Raw genomic sequence first — 22,779 nt, 5'->3', positions numbered from 1 at the left:
CCAGCATAGAAACCCATATGCATTCACAGAGAAGCTTAACCAGGTCTAATATAAATGTTACATTAAAGCTCCTTTACCTTAATTTTTTTCCATTAGAAATTACAGCAAATAGGAACCAGAATGCTACTTCTTGAAAATATTCTAGTTTAGAATTATTAAATCTATACTAGAAAATTATACCCATGTACATTATGATAGTTGTATATATTGCTGTAAGCCAGGATGAAAAACTGTGGAAAGGTGACAGACAACGTTAAAAAATAAATAAAATTGCAGTACACAAAAGATCTTTACGGTTTTTTAAAACGCTGTGGATAAGAATGACTGTAGATGCTTTAACAGATCTTAAAATTCTATTTCCTTGCTGTAATGGAGAGTTAATGATCTGGTAACATGGGTATGAAGTAAACAAGATTTGGAGTGATCTATATATACTAATTTGGGGGGGGGTGCGTGGCCTAGCGGTTAAGATGCTGGACATTGACTGGAAAGTCTGGCAGTCTGAGACCTAAGCACTGGGTGACGGGATGAGCTCCCTTTACCCCAGTTTCTGCCAACCTAGCAGTTTGAAAGCATGCAAATGCAAGTAGATAAATAGGTACCACTTTGGTGGGAAGATAATAGCATTCTGTGTGCCTTTGGCATATAGTCATGCTGGCCACATGAGCATAGAAGGGTGTTTGGGCAATGCTGGCTCCCTTGGCTAAGAAATGGAGATGTACACCGCTTCCTAGGGTCAGACACAACGGGACAGGGGAACTCATTATCTTTTTTTATATATTAATTAATTAATTCTTGTCTTTAATGTTTGTGTTTAACAGCATACTATGAATTTATGATCTACTTTACTTTTCTTGTGAGAGCCATAATGCCTCAAAATTGGATGAGCAAGATCCATATAGGAAGACGTATAATCAAAGATACAATGATAGTGTCATATTCATAGTATTAAACAAGATTTTTATAACTATGGTCATGTTTCCCAAACTCACAGGGGCTTTGCATGATATTTTATTTCTTAATAAATGGAACTTTTAGCGAATTAGCCATGGTACACAGTTTGGGAGCCACTAAGGTTCCATGAACCAAGAAAGTTTGGGAACTTCTGTCCTATGACCTTTCCCCACTTGTGCCTAAGCACAGCACTAACATGTCTTGGCAAACTCTTTCCTACAATGCCCCCCCTCTCATCTCATCCAGTTTGACACTATCCAAAGGTAGCCACAAAGAATATAAAACCTGATCAACTTTCTCCCCCATTACCTTGCAAGAACATCAACATGAAAGGAACAGAGACAGAATAGGGGTCAGCAGTGTGGAGAGGAAATGTTATATTAGTAGAGTTTTCTGCCAACTGAAAGACTGCTTCAGGTCAGCAGTGGGGAAAGTCCTAAATAGTCTTTTTTAAAAAAAAAAAAAAGATTCATCTTTCAGTAGTATTTAAAAGATGTTCCAATGTTATAGACAAGAAACTGAAGTTGGAGCCAAGACTTGAATTTTGAAGCTTTTAGAAACAAGTATTTATGGCTTCACACCATACAACTTTTGTTAAGAGGAGAAGCAGTGCCAGTTAGGGGTGTTAACTGTTCAGAAAAGACACAGAGAGGTGATGATTAACTGAAATTTGCTTTTATTTGCAACAGTCCTTTTACAATTCAGGGCCAGTGTTTGGAAGGGAGGCCTGGCCAGCATCCTGAAGCTTCAGTTCCCTTCAGAACTGAAGGGATGAAGAGGAAAAAGAGAATGCCAACCTAAGCTTAAAGTCTTTTATAGGTGGTTCCTGGAGATTATATTAATCAGCAGGGGAGTCAGAGCTTTCTGCTGCAGAGAGCAATTGGAAGAGTTTCCACAATAGCTAGTTCCAGAAGAGAAGTCCTTGAAGATTCTGAGCAGCAAAATAAAACAAAAGTTTTTCTAGCAATTAGCTAACCCACTATGCTTCTGCTACCATCTTGGCTGTTACCCAATGGGACGTCACTCTCCAACTTTGTAGAAGCTATGGCTATAGTCATTAGCTAGCTTCTCAGTCAAAACCCTGTTATCCCTTAATGATTAGAGTTGAATCTTGCTCCAGAGGGATCCGCTGCCTCATACACTTCACTGTTCAAACCAGAGAGTTTGTCTCCTGGTGGTTGATGGCAGCTTGTCATTTCTGTTCATGTGTTCATGCCAAAGCCCAGGGAAGTTGTACAGGCCCATATGTGTTAATTGCTGACATTTGTTCTTACCCACAGGAACTGGGCAAAGGTTATAGAGCTGAAAGATGCTTGAAAGATATTTTATCAAAGGAAACAAATGGTGCAACGTAGACCTTTAATGATTTCCATTAACTTTGTAGCTCCATGGAAGCTGAACTTTAACAAAAAAAAAATCTCCAAACAATGAGAATTTGATAAATAGCAAAGTTAAATATAAAACTATTTTAGATATTTTGACCTTTAAGGACAGTTTGGGCATTAGAAAAAGGCGACATGTTTCTTCAGCCAATTCGAGGGGCGGGAGGGATTTCCCTTTCATAAAATCATTATCATTGATGATAGCCAGTGGTGGGTTGCCCCTGGTTCAGACCGGTTCGCAAGAACCGGTAGTAAAATCGGCAGGAGGCTCTGCCCACTGGCCCGGATGTCATAGTAGGTGATCTGCGCATGCGCAGAAGCTTCTGAGCATGCGCAGAAGAGCTCACGTGGGCGCAATGCGAACTGGTAGTAAGAACCCACCCCTGATGATAGCTACAGTAATTTAGTGTAGTGGTTAAGTTGTTAAACTAGGACTAGATTGACTTAAATTCAGTTCAGCTCTTAGCTATGAAAACTTATTTTACGTAATCCCAAAACCCCAATAAGCAAAAGAAAGATTGAATTACAGTTCCACCCTATTTGATACTGTAACATCAGTGTGTTACTGTTTTGTGCCCACATTAACCTTGGAAGCTGAGGAACACTCTGATACAGACAGCAGTTGTGTAGTAGTAGAAACATCCAGGTTGTCCAGAATCATCCAGGTTGAAGTTTACACTTGACTGGGTAAGAGGGTAAGGCTCTCATCTTGGCACCCACAAGGTGGTTTACCAGACCAAATATCTATGCTTATGATGCAGAATATACAAAAAAAAATTTTTTTTAAATCAATGGAGTTACAACAATTTCTACAAATATAAATTAATTATAATAAAATAAAGAAGTCTTGAGGTTTCCAAATTCAGAATGGTCTGAATCACCTTGATGGTTTCTCTATCTAGAGATAAGCAGCATAGACCCAAATTACAAAAACATGGTCGAACACTTAGAGATTCGACACAGAATCCAAAGTGCCTATTACACAAAAATCTGATCATTTATTGGAACTTCTTTATAAATTGTTGGTGAAATATGATTTAGAAAGTAAACAAGTTAATGATTGTAGGATCAAATCAAGGCAGAATTTGAACACAACAATTGATATGCAACTGAGAATATCAATGGAAGAAAAATGTCAGTTTTACAGTTAATATTACATTTAGAGAAAATCGCTATAAAATATTCTGCCTACATTACTCCAGTTTTAGTTGCCAAAACAGAGCATTCTTTTTCTAAACATCTTTTTTTTTTTTTTTTTGCATTTGATGCTAATGTTGTAAGGCACAACAATTCTGGAAAGGCACAACCATTCTGGAAAATTATTCATCCTAGAAAAACAGATTGTAACAGTCATTTTTTAGCTCTTTATTTTTTACTGAATATGATTTTATCTGCGTACAAAATACACAGAATGTGATTTGCACATGGAATTAATAGCTGCTAGGATATAGTGTGTCTGTTATTGGAAATCACAACTAATTCCTTCCACTGAGGAATGGCAAGTTAATGTGTGGGTTTACACATCAATATCAAAACTTGCTTCATGCTTACAAAACAAATGGGATACAGGATTTATGTCAATATGAAAAGCATGTTGGGATTATAATAATAGAAAAAGGTTTGTTTCCGCCCAAACTTTGGCTATAATCCTAATATAAAGCTATAATTTTTAAGCTTTTATTTTTCCTTTTTTTCTGATTTGCTATTTTTCTCCATCCAAGATAGGATGTAATTTTTTCTTCTTTTCTCAATAAACAATCTATATAAAATTATACTGGTTATATTTTAATATGTATATTTTATTATCTTTTCAATCTTTTTCTTGCTAATTTTACAGTTTTGTAAACCTCCTCTTTATTTGCAACCTGCTTTTTCTATTTTTTCCAAGTTCTTTTTCTGATTGTTCTGATTTATAAAGCTATCAAATGATAATTAAAGTAATAATAAAAAACAAAACAAAAATTCTTTTATCATGCAATGTAGAAAATACCATCATATTCTATGTCAGGAATAAAAAAAAAAAAGGACCAAAGGATCACATGTAGTCACCAAAAGTTTGATTGTGGTCCTTGGAAGTTCTGTGACAATGATTACAAGAAATAGCTCTGTTGTCTAATATTTTAAGACAGAGCCTCACGCCCCCCCCCAAACTGTAATATATGCCCTAAAATAGTCCTAACGTAATTAAAAGAAATAAAAAAAATCACTAATAATGTCCATCTTGGAACCCAGGAAAAATGGAAAATTCAGGTTCTGCCTGATTGTCTGATGAAGCCTTATTCATTGTACATGGTCATTTTGTCCACGAATCCTGCAAAAGTCTAACACTTCTCTGTCAAAAGGTTATCCAGCCTAATTATTGTCTGTGTGCAAGCCTAAGTATTGTCTGTGTAATTAAGCATTCCTACTTCCAGAGGTGTGTATACACTGCATGTATACACACCTCTGGAAGTAGGAATGCTTAATTACACAGCCCCAAACTATTTCAAATGCTACCAACTCTAATACATAAGCCAATATTGACAATAGATAAATAGAATATTTATCTATAAAATAAGCTGTATTCCTCATATTTAGAATGCTTACATCATAGTTAATTGGATTCTGATAGAATTAAATGCCTTCAGCTTTCATCTGAAATTAATCAGGAAGAGAAAAATAATTCTTGCTATGCCTGACTTTTACCTTCCCTACTTGTATAGTATAGTCTTTATTGTCATTGTACATCATGTATACAATGAAATTGGTTTTAGCCTCACTGGTGCAATCCATGACAAAAAATACAAATAACATAAATAGTATAAAGAATACTCCTTATGCAAGTAATTGGGGGGTGGGGGGGAAGTAGTCATACGTTTCCGTGTGTGAGTGGAGTGATTGTGGTTGTGTTTAAGAGTCTGACATCCCAAGGATAGAAACTATTTTTAAACCTATTTGTTGGGCTGGCTATGCTTTGTTGTCTTCTGCCCGATGGTAGAAGTGTGAAGAGACACTGATCAGGGTGTGAATAATCTCTGAGTATCTTCCTTACTTTGCTAAAGCAGCGAGACCTGGCGATGTCATCCAGTGGTGTTAGAGGGTAACCAATGGTTTCTTGTGCCGAATTGATCACTCTCTGTAGTGCCTTCCTGTCCTAATTGTTTCTAATTAGTTAAAGTCAATCCAGATAGCAATATCCTGGTTGGATGCTGTAGTATGAGATCAGCCACAACCCTCTACATGAAGAATAAAACAGCATCCTTGGGAAGAATATGGATCACATACATCCATCAGCTTCTGTAGGACTATCAATAAATGCATATTAAACTATGCATCTAGAAAACACAGGTTAAGCATATAATTAATTCTCCCAAATCCAAATATCAAACCAGGGCTGAACTCCTACAGGATATTAAGTGTTTGTCACAGAAATCTTTTCTTCATGACAATGCAGGTGTTTTCACTCCTGAAATACATATTGCCTCCTGTGGTTTGTGGCAGGTATGCATCTGTCATCCGAGGACTTCCTATCATTGTTCCTTGTTCTTACATTTGAATCAATTTGACAGACTTAGTGTTGTTTTCTTTTCTTGGTTTTCTTACACACCTTGATTTTAAAAAATAAAATAAATGTACTACAGCTATTAGTGACCCTCTGATAGGCTCTTTAGAATAAATGCTTCCAAGGCAAAGTGATTAGGGCCTAAGATTAAGATGCAACCCCTATCACTGAGACCTTTAAAACAGTGGTAGGATTCACATTTTTTTATTACCGGTTCTGTGGGCATGGCTTGGTGGGCGTGGTTTGGTGGGCATGGCAGGGGAAGGATACTGTAAAATCTCCATTCCCACCTCACTCCAGGGGAAGGTTACCGCAAAATCCCCATTTCATCCCGAACTGCTGGGACTCGGGAGGCAGAGAATAGATGGAGGCGGGGCCAGTCAGAGGTGGTATTTAGCGGTTCTCCGAACTACTCAAAATTTCGTCTACCGGTTCTCCAGAATTTATCAGAACCTGCTGAATACCACCTCTGCTTTAAAACCCTGAGTGTGTTTATGTAAATGTCCCACTGAGCTAAGTTTTCATTTAGCCTGTTCTTAAACTGTTTGATAAACTAGATTCAATCATTGAATGAGTCAAAGATTAATTATAATCATTGTGTGAGCTGAATCTTTTTTTTAATCAAGTTTTATTGATTTTTTTCCCCTCACATTTACCTGCATCTTTTTTTGAACAGAGTATTGGCCATTTCTTATCTTATACAATTTTTCAAGTTCAAATACATTTTACTCAATTACAATTTTTGCCAAAATCTTCCTTTTTTCCCTATTTTTTCTTTAATTCATATCTCAATATTTCTATATTTATTTATATAAACAACATCTTCATTCGCTCTCAAATTCTAATTTTCCTGTTTGTTCACATTTATTCTCTTTTATTTTTTAATAATTTCTTCTTTATCTTCATATATTCATATGTGTTTTCGGGGCAGCCTTTCTTCCATTTCCTCTTTTTTGTTATATAGCAATCTTTCTTCTCAGTCTCTTCCCTCTCCCTCTCTTCCTTCCTTCTTACTTTCTTTCCCTCTTCTCCTGCTCCTTACTACTTCCCCTTCCTTTCTCCTTCTCCTTTCTAAATCTGATTAGAGCAACCCAACCCTGATTATTCAGATTTTCTCCACATCTTTCTTCTTGACTAGCATCTTCAAAATTCGTATATGCACCTCATCAAAACGACACAGATATTAATGCCTTTGAAGATATCTTGGACCTTTGGCACTTATTGCTCAGAATATTTGATGTGGCTTCAAAAATGATTTGAAAGAAGTGCCTGAGACCTCACTTGGACACCAGATTTCTGCTATCCATTAAAGCCCTTTTTTCTCTGCAGTCCTGGGGAGAATGTTGCTGTTAATATTTGCTATGCGGATAGATATTCTATTTTCCGTTTTCATTGTTTTCTGTTCTAACCTAGGCTTCCCCAAACCATGAAGCAGACTCCTTGCCCCGACAAAAACCCCTTTTTATTAAGTTACTGTGAATTCTTCTCATTACATCCAGCAAAGTCTTTCAAGGGTGAATTTAGAGTCACAGACCTTATCTGGCTTGGGGAGCTGCCAGGCCGATATCTTCAAGACTTGGCAAGGAGTCACGGAGAGTCGCGAACCAATTAAGCGAACTAATTGTCTCCTGCAAACTCCACTCCCCTTTCGCTCCTCTTTTATTCCCTCTGGGAGGGGGCATTCATTGTCCACCTGTGGCCTTACTCCCAAGTTGACCCTTGTTCTTTAGCTGTTCCCTTCATCTGGCAACTCTGCGCATGCGCACACTGGGAACAGGCTCCATTTTTTCATCTGCCTCACTGATGTCTGACTCCGAAGGCAGCTGATAACTGGCATATGACCCTGGCCCCCTCTCTGCCTCTGACACAGAGCCCTCATCAGAGCCTTCCCCAGACTCCAGGACTGGCCCATGTTACTGCCCAACCTCCTCACTGTCCGAATCTGCTGGTGGGCCACAATAGTTTTCATTTCAGTTGGACGTTACAAAACATGTAGCTGCTCATAGTCACTAGATGTTGCTTCTCAGTAACAGCAATGAGAGATGGTTAAGTCTATAGGTTGGCCCATAGATACTTTTGCTTCATCCTATATTTCTGAATGCCAAGATAGAATCATTAGAGTTGGAGTCTTCCAACTCAAATCCCTGCCCAATTCTTCAAATCATCTCAGACAAATGACTGTCCAATCTTTTCTTGAAAATTTCCAGGGATGGAGCACCCACACTTTTAGACAGCAATTTGTTTCACTGCTGATTAGCTCCAACAATCAGGAAATTCCTTCTCATTTCAAGTTTAGACCGTCCTCTATTAAGCTTCCACGCATTGGTTCTTATCTTAACCTCAGTCAAACTATGGAAAGCAACAAACCATGCTTTGTTTTTTGTTTTTTTGCTCAATTTCTTTTTCGTTTCCGAAATCGAAACTAATCTCATGAAACCAGAGCTTAGCTTCTGCTTTACTGTACATAATTAATACTGTGTTGTTTAATGGATTTTGAATATTGAGTTTTCTATAATCTATGAAAAATTCTGCATTCTGCTCATCAGCACTATGTGCCAATCACTTTGCCAGCTACAGGGAGAGAATTTCTCATTTTAAACAAGTCTATCTACCAAAATTCCTTCATTTTTTTAAAAATTCATATTTCTCCCAATTTTTCAGTACACTCCTCTGGAAAGGGAAATGTGGATTAGAAATTGATATATTAGTGAAAATAATATCCAAGTTGTATTATAATGAAAATATTTAGTAAAGTGTCAAATATTTAGCATTATTGCATAAAAATATGTTTATTAAGCAATATCGGTATGTCACAGAATTTTGTATGAGTTTTTTAAAAAAATCCTCAACTGATGTGCAGATAGAAATAAATTTCAGGTCAGAAACATTAGAAACTGACAATACCCCACATAAATATATTGGTTCACCCCAGGGTGGGTTCTAAATTTTTTTACTTCCGGTTCTGTGGGCGTGGCTTATTTTGTGGGCATGGCTTGATGGTCATGTGACAATTCTTTAGGATTTAGCAGAGGTACTGGTCTACCAGGCTTTTAACTGCTTGCAGAGTTGTACCGGTCTACTCATTTGTTTTTGGAGGCACTGGTCTACCCATTTATTTTTGCAGGCACTGGTCTACTCATTTGTTTTCTTTTAACACTGATCAGCTGTAGGGAGGCCCTTTGAAGCCCCGCAGCAAGAGTTTAAACAGTTTTTTTCCCTCTAGCCGATCAGCTGGGACTCAGGAAGCAGCAATAGATTGGGGATGGGGCCAAATAAAAGGTAAGAATAATGCAGGTGGGGGGTGGCAGAACCGGTTCGGTGACATCATATCTAATTATCTCCCATGCATTTTACAGAATCCATGTGCAAAAGTAAACTGCACATTGATACACATTGGACACTAAGAGTTCTTTTATCAGCATCCTGAAATTGCCCATACTACCATGAATACTGTGCTTGAAATGTTGCCTTTCAATGCCTCTCATTTAAAAGTTTAAACAAAAACACACAAATGGGGAATGAAGTTTAATATATACTGAAGAAAAAAGGCAGCATTCTTTTCAGTCTCTGACACAAATATTAAACTTTGTCACAACCTTATTATAGCACTTCTTTGTTTTTAGTCCCAAAACTTTTTCTCTTTGTTTTATGGAAAATATAGATCATGAGGAGTTACCGTAGAAATGCCAACTTTAGATGCCAAGTTGGTTCCTTGCCTTTAAAAACTATGATTGTAAAGATGTAGATTGTATGGGGTTTTAATTTGTGTAACACCTTTAATATGCTTTTAAGTAACCTTGAACTAATTACTGAAAACAAGTAAAGTCTATTTGAAAAGCTAGTTGGCTCTAATATAATTTCTTTGGCATAGTAAGTGGTGTTTGTGGTAATTTTGCCGCCGTTTAGACCAGGACATTAACAAGAGTCATCTGGATCTAGTGAGCTTTAGTCTTTTCAAAAATGTGGGTGGAGAAAGAGAAGAATGGCTCTGATTCTCTTTATAAATATTCACTTCTTTGTATAATACTCAAAGGATGCTACAGTTGTGAGAAGCATGTTGGTGTAACAAGAGGTTCTGATGTTTATTTTCCCTTACGGTGATACAGCAAGTGATTTTGCTAGTATGAACCTCCATGCTAGATGTTTGAGGAAAGCTGCTGGAATGACCAGAATTGATAAAATCAGAAATTAGACTATAAGGGAAAGAATTGGCATAGAACCAATCTTAAACTATATACAAAAACAGCAAATAAAGTGGTTTGCTTACTGGAGAGGACATCATGGGATCCCATACTGTACAAGGCACATATAAAAAGAGGGGAAGGTTAAAGAATATGAGGCAGAGGAAGATTAAGAGACAACAACAAAGGCACTACGGTAACATCTATTAACAATGGTTGAGGCCGCCAGAAGAGCAAGAACCTGAACTTTCAGTCTGACCTAAGCGTAGTACGTAAAATTATCTTCTACAATGTCCTACCTGTCAATGACTACTTCAGCTTCAACCACAACAATACACGAGCACACAATAGATACAAACTTAAGGTAAACCGCTCCAAACTCGATTGCAGAAAATACGACTTCAGAAACAGAGTGGTCAATGCCTGGAATTCACTACCTGACTCTGTGGTTACTTCCCCAAACCCCCACAACTTTAACCTTAGACTGTCTACTGTTGACCTCACCCCATTCCTAAGAGGTCTGTAAGGGGCATGCATAAACGCACCAACTGTCTACCGTCCCTGTCCTAATGTTCCCATTTATTCGTATCCATTTCATGTATTCATAATCATGTTTATACTTCTATCTGTCATCTTATATATGCTTGACAAATAAATTAAAAAAAAAACTTTGTATCTCCCTCAACAGGAGATTTACTGAGATTTACTGAAGCAGTAAAAGAGGAAGTAAAGAACAACAAGAAAAAGCGCCCATGCCATGGAAAGTATTCATTTATTATGAAGAAAAATAATCAAGTTCTAAAGTAAGCTTTACTTTAGAAAAGTAAAAAAACCTTTGCGAGGTCCAGGCAGAAAAAGAAAATCATGGCTTCAAAACCTGGTTTGGACAAAACTCAGCAGCACTTTTTCATGCGGCTGTTGACAAAAATAGGATTGCCAACATGATCGCCAACATCCGATGACAGATATGGCACAAGCAGAAGAAGAAGAAAGTAAGCTTAAAGAATAAGAAGACTGGCATCATTCTTTTAACTTAACCAAAACACCATGAGTTCTGGGGACACCAAAAGTATGACTTTCATTTTCAGCTGTTGTGTATCAAAACAATATTTTTGGATTCATACATAACACAGCATGGTAGTCACCCACTGCAGTATTATTTCCTGATACTTGGTCTTGTGGGACAAACTTACATCTTTTGCAATCATTTAAATTTTACATGCTCCGTTGCAAGAAGAAGCATTTTCTAAATCATCAAGTAAAAATTAAGAGCAGATGGTGACTGCATGTCTGGAGCTTTTAAACATCAAAATTCTAGCCCAAATACCCCTTACTTTTGGTCACCCACATCAATTATGCCATGAAACAAACACTTTCAGCCACCCTACTGAGCATCCAATCATAAGAGACAAGGCCAAAATAGTCTGACCCCTCAATTTAGAATACAAAATCCCAAATTATAACTACTCCATAATCAAACACTGCCTTTGTCAAAATTAAATGCTTTTACTATATTCTTATTATTTTCATTGTCTTTTCATGACAGATACTCTTTCTTGATTATTTATGTAAATATTTCTACTGAAAAGTGCATGAAGCTTTGTTTTTGTACTTAATTTTGCATTCCTTGAGAAGCAAAAAGAACATTTAAACATTATTCATTACTTATTGTTTACCAGGGGCATGATAGTACTGCTTCACTCCTCATGCCGTTTTTCTGAGCATTTAAACCTTTCTCTCTCTGTTTTTTTTTTTTTAAATGAGAGTGCATGGGAGGAAAGGGTTTCCTTGAAAGCTTGGCCTTTCGGTTGATTAGGAGATGTTCCTTTTCAGCATTTTCCGTAATTTTACCAGATGTGAGCAGAGAAGAGACACACCACCATGCTTATAACCAGGACCTACTTGCTTTCAGGTAGCAAGTGACATTTGCTTTCTGCTTCTCCCTGATACAAATTATAGTCTGGTTTTGACCATGTGCCAGATGTACACAAAGCCAGCAGATGGCTTTTATTTGCAGGGCAGGTCCAACCCACCTCCCTTTCCAAACCTTCATGCTGGAAGAATAATAGACACATGTCTCCAGCAGTAAGCCTGTCATTAGAGAACATGATATTAGCACATTGCTCTATATTTCCTCTTTTAAGCTTAATTGAATGTTGCAAAAGTAGGGAATCCAGTTAACTATTAACTTAATAATATGTGGAAGCATAAAAATCACAAGCATGCGTACATTTAGAAAAGCAGATATTCCAAAACAATTTTGCATCTAAGCCTAATTTTTCATCTTGCTCCACCTTCACTTAATAGGTTTTCAGGCTAAGAGTTGTTTAAAATCTTTATGTTAAGCAAATCTAGGCAGTATCTTTTTATACTGGCTTTCCCTACACATCATATCTCCCTAACAACTGTGTTTTAGAATACTATTTTATTCTGTTTTTAATCTGAAATACTATTTTACAATTACTGTAATGTGCTCCAAGATTCCTCTGTGATGAGAATTGCCATGTAAATACTTTTACTGTTTAAATTATTAATATAAATAACCAACCAGCTTGGCAAGAATTAAAGCATAAACTAATTTCTTTATTAACCATAAACAATTTTTCTTTCCATGATGTCAATAGAACAAATCAAAACAAATGTAAAAAAAAAAAACACCACTCCTTATTCTGCTGAAGGTCAAACACTGGTTTTGAAACTGAGTTGAAATCACTGAAATGAACACATGGCCCACTAGGAATAATCTAATACTAAAAAAAATCATTGAATTGAAACCTCATTGACTTTCTATAGATGGGATAAGTCTTACTAGAGGAAAATTCACAGGGACAATTCAGTTGTGTTGTCTGTTTGTGATTTATTCCTGAATCCCACGAAGGTCCAACAAATAATATGTAAACTTTTATCCCAATTCAAACCAGATATTTTGCATTAAAAAGACTCGTGCTGGAATCTATTTTGAATGGAGAGCAGAGATGAAGAAGGATGGGAACTAGGCATGTATTTGGCCCAAATTCTTCCCAAATATTTGTGTTTTGAGTGAAAAACAAACCACTTCCAATAGCTACTGGAGCTTACTTTAAGAAGAACTCCAGAGCAGCAGTCCTTTGTGGTGGTCACATTGGCTTCTCTTAGCAAGTTACTGAGCAATACCGAGGCTTTCAAAAGGCTATTAATATGAATGGCTCTTTGCACACCTCTGTTTGTGTCTGTTTCTTTTAACAGGAATGAAAATACATTCATGACAGATTTCTATGGGAACTCTTGCTTGAAGGTTCATTGTGCTTCTCGAGGCCATTTTATGTCCTCAATTTTTCAAGCAAAGGGGTGAATCAGGGTTGTATATTCATCCCCCTTTTGTTTAATGTCTACATCAACTCATTGGTCCAAGTCTCTGATCCTAGTTTCTACTATAATGATGGCTAAGTTGTCCTATTCTAGGCAATGCAGCCATTGTTTCATTCTTCACTGTGGAGTTGAGAAGAGTCCTCCAGGCTTTTACTTCCTAATCTCCTGAAGAAAAAGCCCTTCTAAATTATTTAAAGGCTAAGGCTATGGTCTTTTTCAAGCATTCAATAAAATAATGTAGAGTAAAAGAAAATAGATGAGAGTTATATTCCTGGATGTCACTGCGTTATTTTATTTGCCAGCTGAACTCATCATTTCTGGACTGTCAGACTCTCCGTAGCTTTGCCAACTTCTTATCAGTAAGCTACGTGTTTCCGCATCCACCCACATTCCATTCCTTCACACTCCTTCCTTTGTTCTCTTGCCAGAAGTCCGGCTCAGATAGCCGGCAAGAATTATTTTCAAAAATGTAACAATTAACTTTTCTTAGTTAGTGAGGTGTTTTATTTTCTTTATAACAAATAAATGAGTTTTATTAGAAACCTTCTTCGCGTTTTCTTTATCAGAATAGTGCAACTTGGAATAAGCCTCGATTCATCTTCTCTAAACCAGGGTAATTAGTCCCAGAGCCAAACATGGGATTAATAAATGCCCTGACATTCTGGTAGCACGAGGATGGTCTGATTTATGGCTTTTTCCTTGTTTTTGTTACTTCTGATAAGAGCGCATAGGCAATTAGTTTTTAGCTACTGAGGTACGCTAATTATATTGCTGAGATGCCGAAACAGAAGAAAAAAAGGCAAAGTGAAACCAAGACCACTCTTCGTAAATGATTTGATTGATCTTTCCAACGAAGAGGTGGCAGACAGGAGGTTTCCAGATTTCCAGCCCCTTACTACAGCCACACGCCTGGAACGAGAAGAAGCCGTGGGAACAGAAATGGATGGAGATAAGACAGAAGCTGTTTTTGAAGATGATGATTTACGACTGAGGTCAGTAACATTTTCTTCTGATCTTCCAAGCTCTGAAAAAGTCTCCCCAGAACCTTCTGAATTTGTAACGCTCGGTGCAAGCACTGCTGAGCAAAATTACTCCCACGCACAGAGAGAAACAATTCATTACTCTTCTCAAAGCCCTGAGCTCACCCAGCGTGAGAATGCTATGAAAGCCTATCGTGACCGTATAAAACTCTATGAACAGCAGCTATCCCAGGCAAAAATGGCTATATCTATGCTTGAGCATGATAAGGAAGAATCCCGTGACTTAAGATTTTCAAAAGAGGCCATCTTGTCTTCTTGCTCAGAGCCAAAGACACTCCCCCTGGTGGATTCTGTGTCAGGCCAATTAAGACAGAGGGCACTGCATACGTCACATGAAAGTCTCCCTGATCAAGTTACACATGTCTTACATAACCACTCCTACTCTAAAGCATACAATGCCCCGTATGCAAAGCTGCCCAAAGGTGCAGCGCCATCTGCTGGCAAAAGTAATTTACTACAGGAAGCTGAAATGCCACAAGTGTTTCCACAGGCCCAAACTCAAACACCCCCTGGCGGTGTTGGTGTCCTTTTAGATGGAACAAAGCAAAGGCAAATGATTGCATCTCCAGCAGGTCATGCCAATATTGCAGATCAAGCACAAATGGCAACTGGAATACAGCAGATTCCAGTGCATCAGCCACAGCAGCTACAAATGCCTGCATATGTGCCCCAGCCACAAGTGCAAATAGGGCCACCTCCTGGCCCACCTCCAATGGCACAACCAAGACCATTTTTAGGTCCACAACAGGCACAGCAAATACCACAGGCATTTCTGCCAGCACAGCCAGCATACCAAGTGCAGGCCCCTTACCACGCATTTTCTGTCTCTCCACTAACTGGTGAGTCAAAACTAAAAATGTCTGAACTCCACGGTTCGAGATTGAAACCTGGTGAACAAATTGGAGGACATTTGACCAAACTGAAAGGTCTAAGAACAGAATTGAGAGAAAGAGGTCATAACATTGAAGATATTCAAATGATCAGCATCATTATTAACTCTTTGAATTATGAATGGAAAGATGCTGTTACAAAAATTAACCAAGTCCCAATTGCTCAACGCACAGTGGACAATGTCTGTAGACTTTTAATTGAAGAAGAGGCATTCATGTTGGCCACGCCACACTTGAGAGGACCACCCGCATCAAGAGCTCCAGCTAGGCGCCCCTTCCGAGGAAGGACCTATGCTCCAAGGATGCCAAGATGCTACACCTGCAATCGTGTGGGACATGCCACCCGGGATTGTCCCCAACGAGTTCCAGCTCCCGTCACATACCAGCCCAGAGGAACAGATTCCAGAGGCAGAGGCAGAGGCGGTAGACAAGGTCGTCATGGTCCCCGGCGTGATCCACAAACTCCACTCGCCACATTGGCTTTAACCAATGATCCACAACCTCAACCAGAGTACGACAGACGACTCCTGTGGACTTTGGACAGTGGTGCAGCATTGCATGTTACCTACAGAAAGGAACTTTTCACAGAAATGCACGAGCCTGAACCTGAACTACGTGAACTTTATTCTTTTTCAAATCATCCTTGTCAGGTCAAAGGAAAAGGAACTGTTTATGTTGAAGAGCTTGATGCATTCATTCCTGATGTTTATTACATACCAACAGCAACCAGTAATTTGCTTAGTCAGTGTCACTTGTCTAGAATGTTAAAGTTCCAAGTTCACCACCTTGAAAAAGCAAGTTACATAGTTAAAGATGGAGATATTGTTGCTGAAACCATATTAATTGGTGGTGTTTATTACTTAAAGCCAAAGCCTAAAACACAAACACAGGCAAATATGCAAACTCCAAAAAGGGGAGGCACAGGCCCAGAGAGAGATGCTCCAGAGAGAGATCCTGTTGCTATTCCTAAGGCTCCTAAAGCCAACAAAAAGAGAGTTGGTAAACAGGTTGCTCAGAGCAAACCTGAGGTTCCGCATAAAAATGTTAATGTTGAGAATTCACTAACTGGTAAACTTTTGCATTCCAGGTGTATCCACAAATGGCATAGAAGATTGGGGCATGCCAGTTTCCGTGTTCTTAGGAAGATGCCGGAGTTCGCAAAAGATTTGGATCTAAAGGGGTGTAAGGTGTTTTTGGATTGTGCTGTATGCAAGAAGGCCAAATCCAAAGCAGCAGCCATTCCCAAACACGCTACACGCCTGTCAACACGCATTTTTGATTTGGTTCACATTGACATAGTTGGTCCTTTCCCACCATCATTTGGTGGTAGAAAATATTTTCTAACAATTGTTGATAATTATTCTAGATATGGATATGTATATCCTATGAAAGAAAAATCAGAGACTTTTCAGATCTTTAAAGACTTTGCAACCCTTGTTTCTACCCAACACCAAGTTCGCATCGCCAGAATCCAGAGTGATCGTGGTGCCGAGTTCATGTCTCAGCGTTTCCAGGACTGGATGCGTAAGAATGGAATTATTCATCAGACGTCGGCGCCTTACACACCGGCTCATAATGGAGTCGTAGAACGAAGACAAGGGGTACTGCAAACCATGATGCGTTGTCTCCTAGAAGACGCCAACCTTGGTGAGATATACTGGGGTGAAGCTATCAAGTACGCAAATTACATTGTCAACCGTACTTGGAGCAGTGTAACAAATCAGACTCCTTTCTTCATGTTGTATGGCTACAAGCCTGATCTTAAAAACATCCATATTTTTGGTTCATATGCTATGGTGAACATTCTCTTAGCTCAAAGAAGAAAAGGAGGTCCAGCAGCAAAGAGACTGAGATTTATGGGTATTGATGATAACTCAAAATGGAGCAAATTTATTGACTCTAAACATGTAATTGTGATTTCCCAATCTGCTAATTTTGAGGAAGATATTGACTGGTCCAGGATTCATTCCAATGATCCTGGAATTTATTTTCCCAGAGATGATACTGCTGATGTTACGCAGATTGATGATCAAGATTCCACTGATTCTTCTCAACCCGATGTTCCGTCTTCGCAAGCCGCGGATGCTGACGCTAGCGACGAAAGTGAGGACGAGGACGAAGCAGAAGAAGACTGGACAGTTGTCCCGAGACGTTCCAAGAGGGCCACAAAAGGGATCCCTCCACAACGATATTCTTGGCAACTGACAAAAGCACCCTTGCCTTTGATTTGCAATGTCACACTTCCACCTGATAATTTCACACAAATCAAGCAGCTCCCTGATCCAGAGCAAGACAAATGGTATGAAGCAATGCAGGTTGAAATGGACAGTCTAAAGAAACTTAAAGTATTTACACCTGCAAAACCTCCAGCAAACAAAAAGGTCATTGGCACTCGATGGGTCTACAGAATCAAAAAGAAACCAAATGGCGAGTCACTGTACAAAGCCAGACTTGTAGCTCAGGGTTTCGCTCAACGTTATCCTGAGGACTACACAAATACTTACTCACCGACAGTCAGAACTGAGAGTGTAAAAATTGCTTTAGCAACTGCAACTATCCTTGGTTTAGAAGTTTTCCAGTTTGATGTTGACACGGCTTATCTACATGCAGACCTAGACGAAGAGATCTACGTGAGAAGTCCTCCAGGATTCCGACAGCAAGAAGGGGATACCTGGTTCCTAAACAAAAGTCTCTATGGTCTGAAACAATCTGGTTTAACGTGGTACTTATGTCTTACTGACAAACTAAATTCAATGGGCTTTATTAAGTCCGAAACTGATGAGTGCGTGTTCACAAAAGGATCTAACGATGCATATGAGATAGTTCTTGTTTATGTTGATGATATTGTTTATATTGGTCCAAATAAGCAAATGAGTGAAATTTTTGCCAAAGCTTTGCAGAGATACTTCACATTGAAATCATTAGGTCACATTAGCACTTATTTAGGTGTTCAGATTGAAAAGACACAGAAGGGGTTTAGTCTTTCACAAGAAGATAAAATTGAACAAGTTTTGCATCATTGCAACATGAAAGATGCTAACACAACAAAGACACCCATGCAAACAGATTTTCACAACTTGACACAAGAAGAAAGTCCTGAGTTCGAGGATCAAACACTTTATCGTTCAGTCATAGGGTCACTATTGTACATTAGTAGTTGGACCAGACCCGACATTGCACTTAGTGTTAATCTCTTATCACGACACGTAGGTAAGGCAAAACAGTTTCACTGGACATGTATTAAGAAATTATTGAGATACCTAAAATACACTAAACACATGAAGTTATTGTTAGAACCAACACATACTGATTATGCAGAATTATGTTGTTATGCAGATTCTGATTGGGCAAGTGATAAGAAATCACGTAAAAGTACTTCAGGTTATATGATGTTCTTAAATGGATGTCCTGTTTATTGGCAAGTACATAAACAGAATTTTGTTTCTTGTTCATCTACTGAAGCTGAATATGCTTGTGTTTCAGATGCATGTAATTCCCTAACTTGGTTTGATGCTTTAGTCACAGATATCTGGACACACCCGATCCGACCGATCACAGTGATGGAAGACAATGAATCGGTGGTTTATATTTCTGAATCTCATTTTACAGGTTCTAGGTCCAGACACATTGACATCCGTTATCAAAACATAAAACATTTAGTGAAAAAAGGTTTTGTCAAAATGCAATATGTATCTACACATGATCAAATTGCTGATATGCTCAACAAACCACTTCCAGCAGCTCAACACGAGTATCTGCGTGAGAAGATGTGCCTTATTTGATGATGTACTGATATTCGCTCAACTGGCAAAGAAGGGGAATGTCACTGCGTTATTTTATTTGCCAGCTGAACTCATCATTTCTGGACTGTCAGACTCTCCGTAGCTTTGCCAACTTCTTATCAGTAAGCTACGTGTTTCCGCATCCACCCACATTCCATTCCTTCACACTCCTTCCTTTGTTCTCTTGCCAGAAGTCCGGCTCAGATAGCCGGCAAGAATTATTTTCAAAAATGTAACAATTAACTTTTCTTAGTTAGTGAGGTGTTTTATTTTCTTTATAACAAATAAATGAGTTTTATTAGAAACCTTCCTTCGCGTTTCTTTTCAGATTATTGAAACAAGGATAAGCCACGATCCATCTCCTCCAAACCAGGGTAATTAGTCCCAGAGCCAAACATGGGATTAATAAATGCCCTGACACTGGAGGATACATCCACCCACCTGTGACCTTGGCTGTCTGTGTGTTTTTTCCAAAATGGGAGTTTGTATATTCCCTCTGGAATTTTATTTTTTGAGAGTAAGGCACTTGCCTTATATGAATGTACAAGCATGTGTCTGCGAGGACTTCTCCCTTTTGAAGGCATTACTTCCTAAGTTATGAAAGCTATATTTAGCTTGTGTCAATGCCACCTTTCAGTTGGAAACGGGGCTTAGTTCAATAGAAGCATGATTTTGGATAAGTAAGATCACCTCTTGGCTGAAATCAGCATTTTTCTTTGAGTGTTGGTTCCAACTGATGTGGTTAGATGGCTTGGAAGAAGATTTGGGATACTAAATTACAAAATATTGGTCTATTTATAACATGTCTGCATTTATGTGGATAATGGTTATTGATTTCCAAAGACATGATACTACGAGAAGGAGAACTTAAGTAGATCTTTTGTCTTGGCTAAACATTTGTAACAGCATGCTGTCACGTATAAATGCCTAACCCATATGCCCACACCACGAGGCAAAGACCTGCGAGGGTTAACTCCCACAGCCCCCTTCATCTCTTGACCCCTTCTCCCCTTAACTCCGCCTCCAAGGTATATAAGCTCTATACATGCGGTCCGGAGAGCAGTTCCAGCTGACCACCTGTGATAGATAGACATGTTGTGAATAAATACTTGCTGATTCAACATCTGTTTTGTGTGCTGGAGTTATTGGGCCAGATCCATGAAAATAAGCAACACGTGTTTCTGCAAAATAGTTTAGGGCTTCCCCCCCCCTGCTTTCAGCCCTATTGGATGGCAGATACGAAATATTTAGCTTACAGGTAGCCTTTGCCTTATCATTAGAATATCATTAGAAGCTCGGCAACAGCTTTGGTGAAACCACAATAGATTATATTCACAGCATTCCCCTTGGCTGCTAAGTAATAAAATATCATAGCAAATCCTAATAAAAGTATGGTGACAGTCTGCATACTCTAAGAGTGAACAGAGGAATGTTTCACAATTTTTATTAACAGAAGAAAACTTCACAGTCAAACTTCTCTTTAGTATTTATCTTGTTTTTTTTTCCTTATTCAAAAATAAGCATGGGTAGGGAATGCAACATGCAACCAATAACTCTAGCTTTGGTTGGGGGGATTTATTGACCCCTTCTCCCTTTGCAGATTGTACATCTTCCTCCTTCTTCCTCCCTCCTCCCCCTTCCTGGAAGCAGTAATAATGAAGCTAAAGCTTAAATAGTCTGTACACATAATTAGAAGGTATCATTAGAGAAGACCCGGATGCTTGCAACAGTCAATGGCAATTAAAAAGAGGTTGGTAGAAGAGAAAAGGTAAGAGCCTATCACTCTGAGTATGCTGTGTAGAGAAATGCCAAGAAACAGTTATCGATAGTTTTTATTTTAAACTCATATTTAAGCCTCTATTTTAATTTATGACAAAATCTAACTCAGTTGAAGAAAAAAATTGATGGAAACTGAACGCAATCATTATTTATATCATAACTAATTAACAAAAAATGGATCCAAGATAAACTCACTTAATTAATATAGCTGATACGTATACTTCCAAAAATTAAGCCACATCTTAGTTGTAAATCAGATTTATTTATTTGATTTATATGCCGCCCTTCTCTGGAGACTCAGGGCGGCTTACAATGCATTAAGCAATAGCCTTCATACTTTTGTATATTTATACAAAGTCAGCTTATTGCCCCCACAATCTGGGTCCTCATTTTACCTACCTTAGAAAGGATGGAAGGCTGAGTCAACCTTGAGCCTGGTAAGATTTGAACTTGCACTAATTGCAGGCAGCTGATGTTAATAACATGTTAATAACAGTGCTTTAGTCTGCTGCGCCACCAGGCTCCTGCTGATGGTTACAAATAACCCAGAATATTTAATGAAATTTATTTACTTGTTTATTATATTTTTGGGCCACCCATCTCACTATCAAGCAGCTCTGAGCAGCTTACAATGCAAATTACAATGCCAATACAATGTTAGGCTTGGAGTTTAAGCTTCCCAATATACAAGTAGCAGAAAAAGGACAGAAAACAATGGATCATTTCATTTGTGATTCAGCTGGAGTCCCTCTCTTGAGGCCAATTTTTCTTTGCCCTGCAGAAAAGTGGAAACAGTTGGTTCTTGCTGGCCCAGTGTTGGTCCATTTCAGGGCAAAGCAAGGCTCTGGGTTCAGATGGAATTAAACTCGATCCAGATGTGCCTGCATCCTCCCACATCTTAGAGGATTGAGCAGCTAAGTATTGCCACTTCAAAGTTCTAGGAGAGTCAGTAAGTGTTTTGTGACCAGAACTTCCCGATCGTGGGTTTCTCCTGCATTCCTCCATATAGGCTCATATAATGTGGCTACTTCCTGCCTCCAGGGCAATTTTCCTTGCCACTCTGTGTCCCTGTCTCCATTCACATTCTATTTTGCTTTTTGGTCTCACAACATTGAGAACGCTCCTATCCCCAGTTGCTGTTATGATACCCAGTTCAAGCCGAGGTCAGGTTGGAGAGGAGCTTTTAGCCCATAACAAGACAAGAAGGTAAAAATGAGATGGGGGAGAGGCTTGAGCAGACAATGAGGAGATATCTGTCCTTAAGCAGCAGCTATGCTTTCTTCCCATGTGCCCTCCAAATGTCAGCTATAATGCTCCAGAGCAGGGGTGAAATCCAGCAGGTTCTGACAGGTTCTGGAGAACCGGTAGTGGAAATTTTGAATAGTTTGGAGAACCAGCAAATACCACCTCTGGCTGGCCCCAGAGTGGGGTGGGAATGGAGATTTTGCAATATTCTTCCTCCAGGAGTGGGAAGGGAATGGAGATTTTGCAATATCCTTCCCCTGGAGCGGGGTGGGAATGGAGATTTTGCAGTATCCTTTCCCTGCCACGTCCACCAAGCCATGCCCACAGAACCAGTAGTAGAAAAAAAAATAAATTTCACCACTGCCCCAGAGGTTTCCTGTCTCCCCATTTGGGACTGCATGTTAGCCATGAGGATGCCCCGAGAGTAAAGAGCACACATGCAGCAGTGCCATTAATACATCTTGACACAAGGTAGATGGAGTTCCGCAGGCTATTATGGATCAGGATGAGGTCAAAGCCTTGATGAAAGTTCTGGCTGAAGCCTTCTCTCAGAGCACAGCAGCCTGAAGTAATGAGAGTGTGCCTCAATCTTCTACCATCCTGCAATCCTGGAACAGATTGTGGACCCACTCAAAAA

The sequence above is a fragment of the Pantherophis guttatus genome, chromosome 1 (assembly GCF_059756535.1).
Source record: "Pantherophis guttatus breed Tessera chromosome 1, ASM5975653v1, whole genome shotgun sequence".
Lineage (NCBI taxonomy): Eukaryota > Metazoa > Chordata > Lepidosauria > Squamata > Colubridae > Pantherophis > Pantherophis guttatus.
The sequence above is the reverse complement of the archived record's forward strand: the minus strand, read 5'-3'. Positions refer to the sequence as shown.